The sequence below is a fragment of the Poromitra crassiceps genome, assembly GCF_964638095.1.
Source record: "Poromitra crassiceps genome assembly, contig: HAP1_SCAFFOLD_272, whole genome shotgun sequence".
Taxonomy (NCBI): Eukaryota; Metazoa; Chordata; class Actinopteri; order Beryciformes; family Melamphaidae; genus Poromitra; species Poromitra crassiceps.
In genome coordinates, this window is record NW_028152125.1 from 223,147 (window position 1) to 236,931 (window position 13,785).

At 42.6% G+C, this 13,785-nt stretch overlaps 1 protein-coding gene across 2 annotated transcripts in view; it reads right to left on the bottom strand.

Moving 5' to 3' along the window:
* The window catches only part of LOC310770950 (serine/threonine-protein kinase Nek6-like), an 85,699-nt gene extending 77,411 nt beyond the window's left edge, over nt 1–8,288 (bottom strand). Inside the window, exon 1 of one of the 2 annotated variants that reach the window (XM_083663645.1) lies at nt 8,149–8,288. The gene's annotated coding sequence lies outside the window, so the exon portion shown is untranslated. The remainder of the gene's footprint in view (nt 1–8,148) is intronic. The other variant, XM_083663646.1, reaches the window with a different exon arrangement.
* Between the last annotated feature and the right edge of the window lie 5,497 nt (nt 8,289–13,785).

Consider the following 13,785-nt stretch of genomic DNA (forward strand, 5'->3'; position numbering starts at 1 on the left):
CTGACTCTCACCTCCATGATATCCTCAATCTGTCAGTCTCCTATAATGTCACTGTCTGACTCTCACCTACATGACATCCTCAATCTGTCAGTCTCCTATAATGTCACTGTCTGACTCTCACCTCCATGACATCCTCAATCTGTCAGTCTCCTATAATGTCACTGTCTGACTCTCACCTCCATGACATCCTCAATCTGTCAGTCTCCTATAATGTCACTGTCTGACTCTCACCTCCATGATATCCTCAATCTGTCAGTCTCCTATAATGTCACTGTCTGACTCTCACCTACATGACATCCTCAATCTGTCAGCCTCCTATAATGTCACTGTCTGACTCTCACCTCCATGACATCCTCAATCTGTCAGTCTCCTATAATGTCACTGTCTGACTCTCACCTCCATGACATCCTCAATCTGTCAGTCTCCTATAATGTCACTGTCTGACTCTCACCTCCATGACATCCTCAATCTGTCATTGGGTAAGGGAAAAGGGGCCATAGACATAGGAAGGTGATAGAGTTGGGATTCGAGGGGTGTTTTTTTGGGGGGGTGGTGTTTTTTGTGGGGCCCAAAAAAAACGTTGGCCCAAAGTGAACGTCACGTCCTGCCTTTCTCTGTGTACCTACCAGGGTCTGAAAATATATGAATGCTGGTGAACGGAGAGATACTGGTTTTCATCCCATTCGAATTGTGCCACGGGGTACACATATCATGTTTGTCAATGTAAAAGATAACTCTGCAAGTCGAGAAAGTCGCACTTTGTGGTAAAACTGTGGCACTAAAAGTTATAAATCAGAAAGCCTACGCACAACGAGTCGCATACTGTAAGTGACGTCTCTCACGCCAGTCCATGTTGTTGATGGTGTGTCGTATGTTGTGCGACACGAGATGTAGCTGATTGACAAAACTAAACGTTTCACTTTCAGGACAAACTGTGACTTTCTTGACATGCATAGTTATTAGGGGTGTCACGATACACTAATTTCACGATACGATACGATACACGATATTGGGTTCACGATAACGATACGATACGATATTTTAACAATATTTTTTTTAACAAAAGTAAATAATTTTTATGTATTTATTTATCATTTATTTAACCATGCGAGTCCCGTTGAAATCGAAACCTCTTTTCAAGGGAGCCCTGGGAAAATACTGGAAAAATTGTCTTTCATTTGAAATACACAAAATACAAAACAAATGCTGTTTTTGGAAATTGTTATTATAATAACTATAAAACAACATGGAAGATAATGCTTCTCTTGCAATAGAATGTGTCACACTGTCACAAACTAAATGTTTGTTGCATGGTGAAAGAAAAATAAAGTATACAATCTATTTCTTAAATAACTCATGCTCAATGGTCCCTAAACTTATGTAATCTTATGTACCCCTTGAGCTATTTTGCCATGCCAGTAGTAGGGCTGGGTCGGTTTGAAAATTTTAAAACCGGTTCGATATTGCCGTCTAAACCGGATCGAACCGGTATACCGATTTTTTTGGTAATTAAAAAAAAAAAAAAAAAAAAAAATTAAGCAGGGCGTGTGGCCCATAACTGTCTGTAGTGCAACTTCAGTCCACCTGATAGCGATAATACACCTCTAAGCTGGTATTGTCAACCAGCAATGATACTGAATAAAAAGAAGCAGGACACCTGTGTAACAAACACACCCTGTATTTATTTCTCATAACTATTCAGCTCAACTTTTCTTCTAAACATCAAAATAATAAATGAAATAAGACTTCTGCCTATAGTGCAACTTGAGAAAAGGCTAATAAAAACACAAGCAGTGCAATCAGAATGGATTGGCTTACAGCTGAGCTGCCTTATAAACTTCAAAACTCACAAATTCACACAATATAGGGCCTAGGCATGGGTCGGTTTGAACATTTTGAAACCGGTTCGATATTCCCCCAAAAAACGTATCAAAGCGGCTGCAGTTGGTGGCGATAATGCACCTCTAAGCTGGTATGCTGCCAACCAGCACGAACACTGAATACAAATAAGCAGAACCTTTTAACTGTAACAACACACTGTTTTTATTTCTCATAACTATTCAGCTTAACTTTTCTTCCAACATCAACATAATAAACAAAATAAGACTTTTGCCTACTAGTGCAACTTGAGAAGAGGCTAATACGAACAATAGTGCAATCAGAATGGACTTGCAAAAAAAAAAAAAAAGGGGTTTTCGGTTCGCACGTGATCAAACCGGTCTGGGCTCGTATACCGAACCGAACCGGTAAAACCGGAAATCGACCCATGCCTAGCCAGTAGTAGTCTACCCCCTCACTCATGCGTGTTGATTCTGCTAAATTTGTTCTATTATTATTCAGGAGCAAAAAAAAATTTTTTTTTTTTTTTTTACGATATCATTTTTTTCTGACGATATCGATATCGCGATATATCGTGCGACGAAATATCGTGACACCCCTAATAGTTATCTTTTAAATTGACAAAACCTGCATACGTACCCCGTGTGCACAATTCAAACGGGATCAAAACAAGTAACGTCTGTCTCCGTTCACCACCGTTCCTATTTTCTCAGACGCTTGTACACAGAGAAAGGCAGGAAGTGAGGTTCACTTTGGCTCTCTATATGGCCTTGATGCCAGAGGCCAGGCTACCTTTCTCCATGTAAAACACACTTTGACCTCCAGCAATCAGTCAGACTCAGAAGAAAACCTGCAAGGCACCGCGGAGTTAGACGATTTCTGAAGGACAGTAGAAAAGTTGCTTTAAGCAATGGAGAGACACTACACAGCCAGTTCAAAAAACACCACTGCTCCACTTTCAACCCTTTTCAACTCGTGCCACACACACACACACACACACGATAGAACGGATATTCATTTTTTTCACATGTGCTTCCTTCCTGCTGGTATAATAATCTCCAATTCTTGGTACAGATTACATTTGTTGGCACCAACATATTGAGCACCTGTTGGTACTCTCACCTCTGTGTCTGTGGCTTCTCTTCTTCTCTCTCTCTCTATGTCTTTCCTGGCTCTCACCTCTGTGTCTGTGGCTTCTCTTCTTCTCTCTCTCTCTATGTCTTTCCTGGCTCTCACCTCTGTGTCTGTGGCTTCTCTTCTTCTCTCTCTCTATGTCTTTCCTGGCTCTCACCTCTCTGTCTGTGGCTTCTCTTCTTCTCTCTCTCTCTATGTCTTTCCTGGCTCTCACCTCTGTGTCTGTGGCTTCTCTTCTTCTTCTCTCTCTATGTCTTTCCTGGCTCTCACCTCTGTGTCTGTGGTTTCTCTTCTTCTCTCTCTCTCTATGTCTTTCCTGGCTCTCACCTCTCTGTCTGTGGCTTCTCTTCTTCTCTCTCTCTCTATGTCTTTCCTGGCTCTCACCTCTGTGTCTGTGGCTTCTCTTCTTCTTCTCTCTCTATGTCTTTCCTGGCTCTCACCTCTGTGTCTGTGGTTTCTCTTCTTCTCTCTCTCTCTATGTCTTTCCTGGCTCTCACCTCTGTGTCTGTGGCTTCTCTTCTTCTCTCTCTCTATGTCTTTCCTGCAAGTCGACACATGCAGGACTTGCAGACCCTTCGTTTGCAGCCGGGTCATTTTAAGTGTAAGGAAAGTGAACAGCACAAAGACATGCGTTCATCGCTGGCTCTCTGTCTCCCTTATTTCTGTGTCTTAGAATGACAGACTTGTGTTTTGCGTGATCATTTCAATTCAACGTGCAAGTAGCCTCATCATAAATCAAAGCAACCAGACTGAGGCATCTCTAGAATGCAAAGAAGAAGAAGAAGAAGAAGAAGAAGAAGAAGAAGAAGAAGAAGAAGAAGAAGAAGAAGAAGAAGAAGAAGAAGAAGAAGAAGAAGAAGAAGAAGAAGAAGAAGAAGAAGAAGAAGAAGAAGAAGAAGAAGAAGAAGAAGAAGATGGTAAATGGTAAATGGCCTGCATTTATATAGCGCTTTTATCCAAAGCGCTTTACAATCAGTAGGTAGTCTACATTCACCCATTCATACACCGATGGCGGCAGGCTGCCACGCAGGGTGCCTACACACCATCGGGAGCAAGGAGGGTTAAGTGTCTTGCCCAAGGACACAACGACAGCAGCTGGGAGGGAGCGGGGATCGAACCGCCAACCCTTGCGTCATTGGCCGACCCGCTCTACCTCCTGAGCTAAAGCCGCCCCTCGAAGAAGAAGAAAACACATCACACACATCAGATATTGTGCATTAAGTTTCTGTATTGCATTGTTCACATTGCAGTCCTTCTCCTGCATCCTCTTACTTCACCTACATGTTGAGCCATTACAAGCCACAAAGCCTCTGTGATGGCCCATGATATGAGCTAATAGCTCTCCCTACACTACACTATCTCTACCAAGAACTTTCCATGTAGGGCTGGGCAATATGGACACAATTCATCTCACAATACAGAAAGTATTTTCATATGGATATATCCCCCAATAGCTACTCACACATGTCAAATCACATGTTGAATCATTAAATTGCTGCTCAGCTGCTGCATGGCCTCGCCCGCCCTGCAGCTCGCTAGCGGCCTCGCCCGCCCTGCAGCTCGCCGAGCTGGCCCTACAGCTCGCATACGCAGCTCAGCTGCTGCATGGCCTCGCCTGTTCTATTTGCATGCGCAGCGCACAATTGCTCAACTTTGTTTCACTGATGACATCACTCACTAAAAATGTCACAATGCCTATGACATCATTCTATGAAGACTAGTCCGATTACAAATAGCTTCCTGCTGTTATTATCCTCCTTCCTCCATTGAGCTGAGAGGAACACTGTAAGAGTGCTACCTACATCCTGTGCCTGCTTTCTGCACACACAGCACATACTGCAGGTACCCAGCATGCACTGCAGGTACCCAGCACGCACTGCAGGTACCCAGCACGCACTGCAGGTACCCAGCATGCACTGCAGGTACCCAGCACGCACTGCAGGTACCCAGCACACACTGCAGGTACCCAGCATAGGTACCCAGCATGCACTGCAGGTACACAACATAGGTACCCAGCATGCACTGCAGGTACGTACACAGCATGCACTGCAGGTACCCAGCATGTACTGCAGGTACACAGCACGCACTGCAGGTACACAGCACGCACTGCAGGTACACAGCATGCACTGCAGGTACACAGCATGCACTGCAGGTACCCAGCATGTACTGCAGGTACCCAGCACGCACTGCAGGTACACAGCATGTACTGCAGGTACACAGCATGCACTGCAGGTACACAGCATGTACTGCAGGTACCCAGCACGCACTGCAGGTACACAGCATGCACTGCAGGTACACAGCACGCACTGCAGGTACACAGCATGCACTGCAGGTACACATCATGCACTGCAGGTACACAGCACGCACTGCAGGTACCCAGCATGCACTGCAGGTACCCAGCATGTACTGCAGGTACACATCATGCACTGCAGGTACCCAGCATGTACTGCAGGTACCCAGCATGCACTGCAGGTACCCAGCATGTACTGCAGGTACCCAGCACGCACTGCAGGTACACAGCATGTACTGCAGGTACACAGCATGCACTGCAGGTACACAGCACGCACTGCAGGTACACAGCATGCACTGCAGGTACACAGCACGCACTGCAGGTACACAGCATGCACTGCAGGTACACATCATGCACTGCAGGTACACAGCACGCACTGCAGGTACACAGCACGCACTGCAGGTACACAGCATGCACTGCAGGTACCCAGCATGCACTGCAGGTACCCAGCATGTACTGCAGGTACACAGCATGTACTGCAGGTAGCATGCACTGCAGGTACCCAGCATGCACTGCAGGTACACAGCATGCACTGCAGGTACACAGCACGCACTGCAGGTACCCAGCACGTATTGCAGGTACACAGCACGTACTGCAGGTACCCAGCATGCACTGCAGGTACCCAGCATGCACTGCAGGTACCCAGCACACACAGCACGTACCCAGGCAGTCTGCTTCATCCTGTGCCTACTTTCTGCACACAGCACGTACCCAGGCAGTCTGCTGCACAAAGCCAGCTATCAGGGCAACCTTTCTCTCATTGGATTGTAGAGCATCAAATATATTCAAGCATAACTCAGTTCATTGTTCTAGCCATTAAACAGACCTACCTTCAACTTCCTTCATTATGCTTTCAGATCACTTTGGTTTCAACACTGAGAGGCCTATGTAAAGGATATGTACATTGTGTCTATGTAAAGGATATGTACATTGTGTCTATGGAAAGGATATGTACATTGTGTCTATGTAAAGGATATGTGCATTGTGTCTATGTAAAGGATATGTACATTGTGTCTATGTAAAGGATATGTACATTGTGTCTATGTAAAGGATATGTACATTGTGTCTATGTAAAGGATATGTACATTGTGTCTATGTAAAGGATATGTACATTGTGTCTATGTAAAGGATATGTACATTGTGTCTATGTAAAGGATATGTACATTGTGTCTATGTAAAGGATATGTGCATTGTGTCTATGTAAAGGATATGTGCATTGTGTCTATGTAAAGGATATGTACATTGTGTCTATGTAAAGGATATGTACATTGTGTCTATGTAAAGGATATGTACATTGTGTCTATGTAAAGGATATGTACATTGTGTCTATGTAAAGGATATGTACATTGTGTCTATGTAAAGGATATGTACATTGTGTCTATGTAAAGGATATGTGCATTGTGTCTATGTAAAGGATATCTGCATTGTGTCTATGTAAAGGATATGTACATTGTGTCTATGTAAAGGATATGTACATTGTGTCTATGTAAAGGATATGTGCATTGTGTCTATGTAAAGGATATGTACATTGTGTCTGGAACCAGTGTTATAGTACTCGAGTCCATGGACTCATTTTCAGCACTCGTGACTCGACTTTGACTTCAGTACTGATGACTCAGACTCCAGCATTCATACACTGGGACTCAGAAGTGGAGGTGAGGACTCACACCTACATGATTCACACTCGTGTTCAGTAACTCTTTGGCGACTCAGACTTGGACTTGAACACTGGACTCAAGACTCGACTCGGACTCGAGAGATATTGTGACTTGACAACACTGTCTGGAACTTAAAGTTGCAGTAGGCAACTTAATTTTTGTATCATTTAGTGACACCTTTTCATCTATCAGTAATTCAAATGGTCTGAGAGATAGCCTCTGCCTCTGTGTCAGCTCTCCAACATCTCACCGCTCCCGGGAGGCCTCAACCAATCAGACGAGCGCTCTGTGTTTTGCATAAAAGATTTGCAATTTATCAAGTTTGCTCGAGACAGCACTCTCCTCTCTCTCTCTCCAATGTCCAATTAAATCTCTCCAATGTCCAAGGTAAATTGTCTGCATTTATATAGTGTTTTTCTAGTCTACCGACCACTCAAAGCGCTTAAAGTTGATCTCATTTAGCACAGATGCCTATACTCACGCATTCACACACCGCGCAGTTTGGGGTTCAGTATCTTGCCCAAGGACACTTCGACATGCAGACTAAAGGAGCTGGGGACCGAACCACCGACCTTCTGATTAGTGGATGCCCCGCTCTACCTGCTGAGCCACAGCAGCCCCAATGTGTGATTGCAGTGGTTAATTTATGCTGAATTTGAATAGTCAAATTCTCACTATTTTTTTTTTTAAGTTGGAGAGCTTTAAGCGTTTAGGCACAAATGAGGACTACTTTTATGTTTTATGACCATATATACATACACACACACACACACACACACACACACACACACACACACACACACACACACACTGTATAATGTGTCATCCACATGTAAGTTTTCAAGTGAATTGAATAAACAGAGTCAGTATGTCACTAGACTTCTCACCCTCATTTGTTAAGCTTGTTTCTGCTGAGTTTGGCAGTAGCCCAGGCTGCATCTACTGGCTTTGTTGAAAACAGCGAGTAAACATGTAAACAATAACATGTAAATAGAATCAATGCAATGCTGCATATTGTCCATATGGCTGCTGATAGAATAGCAGGCTACATGCGCAGTGAGTTTCGCAGCAGACGGGTAAACAACAGACAGACAGACAGACAGACAGACAGAGTGAGGCGACATGTAGCATGTCAACAGAGTTGTTGTTTAGCATAATGTAGCATGAGATGTGAGCGGTGCTGCCTGGAACGCCAGAGGCACGTTAGCTTAGCTTAGCTTAGCTTACCTGCTTCAGATCAGAAGAGTAGCGTCCGCCAAATCTCAAGATATGCAAACTTTCCACAAGTTACATTAGTCCGTGTAGTCCGTGTAGTTGTGCAACTCCACACACCGATAGCCCCCCTCCCGTGTGTGTGTGTCTCTCTCTCACTCTCTCTCTCTCTCTGCCACGCAGGCTGCTCTCTGCTGGTTTCTGACAATATTACTGAATGAGAGAGTGTCGTGTTGCATTGTGTAGTGAGGTTGGTAGAGTAGGTGAGGTGGGCTTGGCACAAGTTTTTCCTTGTTGAAAACTAGGTCAAACGTCACGTGCCTGGACTCAACCTACTGCAGCTGAATAACAGAGCCGTTCTATTCTATTCTATTCTATTCTATTCTATTATACTGGGCATCTCACGCGCGTGCTCGATTCCTAGGCTTGCGCGCTGCGCGGCCTCGCCCGCCCTGCAGCTCACCGAGGTGGCCCTGCAGCGTAAGTTGACATTATAGTGCCTGAAGTCATAAGATGATTTTGCTCTTATGACATCACTGATGACATCATCAGTCTTATGACATCACCAGTGATGTCACAATGCCTCCTATGACATCACTGATGACATCATCAGTCTTATGACATCAGTGATGTCACAATGCCTCCTATGACATCATCAGTGGGACAAAAATTGAAGTGAGAAAATGAATATCCCGATCCTGAAGGTCCTTACACATCAAGAGCGATGCGAATATACGGCACGAAATTGCGATGCGAGTTTTGACCCACCTGTCAATCACAGCCACAGATGTGTACACGTCGGAAGCGAATTTCTGAAAAATCGACCGTGGTTCGAAAAAATAAACACCGCAATAACGCTGGGCGAAACTTCGCCGTTGGTATGCACGGTTGCATTGACTGATATAGGTTCGGAAAATATTATTGACGTGCGAATTAATCGCACGAAAAAAACGTGCTCGGTGTGTAAGGACCTTAAAGGCGGGGGGAAAGTAATAAGGAATTCAATCAAGTTCTGAAGTTCTGCATTCAAAGCCAGGGTAATCATATGCACCATCTAGTGGAGAAATGCTTTATTACATGAGGGACAGTGGAGTACAGGGGGGGCAACATTGTCACAACACTGGCCCGGGTAACTCTCTGATGCCGCTTCACAGGGAGTTGTTGTTTGTTTGTTGTTTGTTTGTTTGTTTGTTTGTTTTTTAATATATTTTTTTATTTAATCAAGTGAGTCCCATTGAGATCGAAACCTCTTTCTCAAGGGGCCCCTGGTATGACATAAATAAAATAAAACACTGGAAAAGTGTAGAATATGGGAAGTGTACTGTATGTTGTCCAGTAACACAGGTATATTGAGACTTTTCATTCATTCACTATCTTTACTCATTTATTCATATTCATAATCACTGAGGTCTGCGGTGTATTCCAGCATGTACTGGCAGGTAGCAGGTGTCCAATGCTGAGTGAATCATCAGATGACCCGGTCCATAATTGGACAAATCTGACCTCATAGTCTTTTAGGAGTTTTGGAGGAGTGTAATGTGTTTTACACATAGTTATCTGCATCAGTTTTCATCCAATCATCATGCTTTGCTAGTGGAAAACTATGCACTGAATCTTGACACTGCCGCATCACTGAATGTGAGTCAACAAGCTTGACACTGCGGCGTCACCCGTGCTTCATGAGATTAGATGCAGTAAGCTGCTTTAGGTCCAGAATAGAAACAGGAGCAGTCTGAGAGACAGACAAGGTGGTGTCTCTGGAAGAGCAGTAGCACCCATTCATTTGCAACTTGTCTGCCTTTCTTCATCATTTCTGGCATGTAGCGAATCTATAGCACATATCAAGGCTTGACACTTAAAGGTAAGTTGTGACATACTTAGCTGTTTATTTTTTGTTTATTTTTTTGCATGGATATTTAAGGCAGGGGGATATGTGATATAAAACATTTACTAAATGAATCGGGACCAAATGGCAGTTAAGAGCCTGAAGATTACACTATGAATCACACTTATTTTTCTTTAAATTAACTTTGGCACTCGCCTGCAGGGCCTATATTGTTTAAGGCATGTATGCATGTTAAGGCATCTGTTGCACATACAGTAATTCATTCAGTAAAGTGATGGCTGCGTTTCCTGGTTTTATCCCAAATTTATTCAGAAACAAACTTCTGTGTCTATTTTGTAAAGTGAAAATTGCATGTTTTGCATATGAAACAGACCTATTATGGTGATTGGGACATCATTTAAGTTATTTTTTAAGTTATGTTTTTCATAGAAATACATTGATATTACTAAATATTGCTATACTGAAGCGTTTAGCATTTTATTGAAACACACTAATCTAATTATGGCTCATAAGTAACAGAATAAATCCTTCATTTTTGCCCAAGGATCTGATATTGGCAAGGCTTACACATGTAGCCTACAGTACATGGGACATGCCACCAGTCATCCTAGACAACATTTCAGTTAGCAGCATTATAATAACATACAATACATTTGATATTTGTATATTTTAAATTAGATGATATATAATTAGATATTGTATAGGTTTTATGTTGATTGTTTTAACAGTGATGTGCATGTAGACTGTCAATGATCAAATAGCATCCATCCACACACAAGATGTATCTAAATTCTGCTAAATGGATATATCACTTTTACCAGTAGCCTATATAGACCACAACCAGACATTTTAAAGCTGGTCAGAATTTGCAACTGTACTCAACAATATTGTAAGATGCTTGGGATACAATGTTGTGCCTGGGTTCAAATACTACTCACAAAAGCTAACGGGCTGCTAAGGTGGCCATGGTAGTTAGTGTTTTTAGCATCTATAGGCCTACCTGGATTTGATCCAGTACACTTCTGCTCAGAATGGGCTTCATGCTGTGTTGATGGTTCTGGCACGTAGACTTGGATTAATGATTTATATATATATATATATATATATATATATATATATATATATATATATATATATATATATATATATATATTATATATACACAGTATATATATATATATATATATATATTATATATATGTGTGTGTGTGTGTGTGTGTGTGTGTGTGTGTGTGTGTGTGTGTGTGTGTGTGTGTGTGTGTGTGTGTGTGTGTGTGTGTGTGTGAAAAGTAACAAACTATAGGACACTGGGATGCATTACAATCTTTAAATGAAATGTATTTGCTTTTTTTTTATTAAATGAAAGAATAAAAAAAGACCAAAGAAGAAAATAAGGGTTTCAAGGTTTTTAACGTAGCGGTGGTCAGGGAGGAACATCCACCTTCGAGGTGGATGACACTGACTGGTCGATTAATGATTAATTTACCATTTAACAAAAAGTGGGTTGACCTGATATCAGCAGCATATCTCAGTCTAACCCTAAGACTTTTAGTATTATAACCAATTGACTGATTTGTGTTGCAGGGGATGGACGGCTGACTGCTTTGAGAATGAGCAGGAGGGGGAGGAGGCGTAACAGCCAGAGGAGGAAGAGCTCCAGCAGCAGTAAACGTGAGCAGCTTTAGGAACCTCGGTCGTGCATTGAGCTTAATCTTGTCTGACTGCCTGCCTGGAAGCTGGCTGCGGGTCTAAGCTCTGCCATTGGTGCCGACCATTTCAGTCGGCAGCGGAAAGGGGTTTCCCTTCCGCTCCGTGCGTGTCGCTCTCAAATGCCTCCGCCGCTGTGAAACAACAACAACGCTACCTAGCAAGCTAGCGTTTTAACTCAATTTTGGATTGTGCAATAAAGCAGGCCTGGCTGCACTTGTCTTTCAATGGATGGTTGCAAATATAATACAGAACCTTTTTGGTTCAGGTGGCAGACTCTCCTGCGCTGAGGTTCATCCTGTAGTTTTAGGAACCTCAGGTAGTGCATTGAGCTTCATCCTGTAGTTATTTAAGTCACTTTGTCAGCCTGGTTGCAAGAATAAATTGTCAGCATTGTACATCTCTGCAATCCACAGATACGTAGAATATCATATTTCTGACACCAAAATATACATATATATAATGTGTTACATATCACATTTAAATATGTTACATCACATTTCTACATAAATGATCAATGCTGATGCTATACTTGTAGCCTACACGTCAGAAATACAGTAGTGGTGTGGCCAGTAAAGGCATTGGGGTAGGGGTGGATGGATGGGTGGATGGATGCAGGGCGTAAACACTTGCCTTTCACACCGGAGGACTGTGTTAAATCCCCGCATTTCCAAAGTCGACATTTCACCCTGAGTCACATTTAACGTTTGTGTTATTAAAGCCTAACAGAACCAACGTTGTTTTATTTGCATTTAACGCTGGAAAGGCAGTGAGGTTTTGAAATTACCCACCATTTTGTTTGAAATGTACGTTGAGATTGATCTGTGGATTTCATGCAGAAACATACAATGCTGACATTTTATTTTGGGTTGACTTTTTGCCCCAGACTGTACTCAGCCTGTCAATATCTGGATCTGGAGGATTAATGCTGGATTCATATTGGCTACTCAATGAGGATCATGTTTAAGAGGTTCGATGTTGGATTAATGCCAACATTAACTCACACCATCTTAGAGGAGTGAATGCTGATCAGAATTTACATTTAAAAATGAATGCTAGAAATTACGATAATATATTCCCACTTAGATGTATCACCGAAATATATGCGTAAATATCCCCAGGGTATAAGTGATCTCAGTGTTTTGATATTATTAACATGATCATATTTGATTTTCTTTTTTTCATGCAGAGAGCAGTGTCTCATCGTTTGCCTTTCAAAAGCACAACAAAAGTAACAGTGTCATTGAAGATGACATTGAAAAGGGTGAAACAGACTCCTTCCGAAAGGAAAATGTTTTATCGGGATTGGAAGAGGATAAATATACTGACATACCAAGCAAGGAGGGAAAAAACAAAGAAGATTATCATCAGGATTTATTTCAAAACAAAAGAAAGACAGAGGACAAAGAAAAAGGAGTGAAGATAGTAACATCGGTTACTATCGATGACATAAAAGATTCAACCCCAAAGATCGTATTTCAGCAGACACAGGAGCCATTGTCCGAAGAGCCCACCAACTCAACATCCGTCACTAAAGTCGTGAAAATCAACTGTACTGGCTCATGTGTGAAGCTTGAAATTCAAGAAGTTCTACAACTTGATACCTCTGGCATCAAGACCACGTTTGTTTTCGTGAATCAAAAGGGGGGTGCTGCTGATGCTTGTTTCAAGAGCAAATGTGAGAGGACATGGCCACCAAACAATGACCCAACTGAGCACTCTTCTCAAAATCCGAACCTGGACAATCAAAATACAACGCAAGACACCATAAACTACAAATGTAATTTTGGGAACTCAAGTGAACAAAAGGATGCTCGAAATAATTCAAATTTTGTGATTCCATCCAGATTTTGTCACAATTCAAAATACTGCCAATGTTGTTGCGATAACAACACAGACGCGAAGCTGGCACATCACTCAGCATCGTCAGCTCTTCCATACGTCTGGCCTCGTGCCAACAAGCATTCTGATCAATTCCAGGACACGCCCCCACCCCATGACTCTGCGGACATGAGATATGACACATTAGACAACCTGACACACTTAGACCTAGCTTCCTGTAGGATGGGTGCCTGTAGTTCCACTGACAAGCAGCAGAG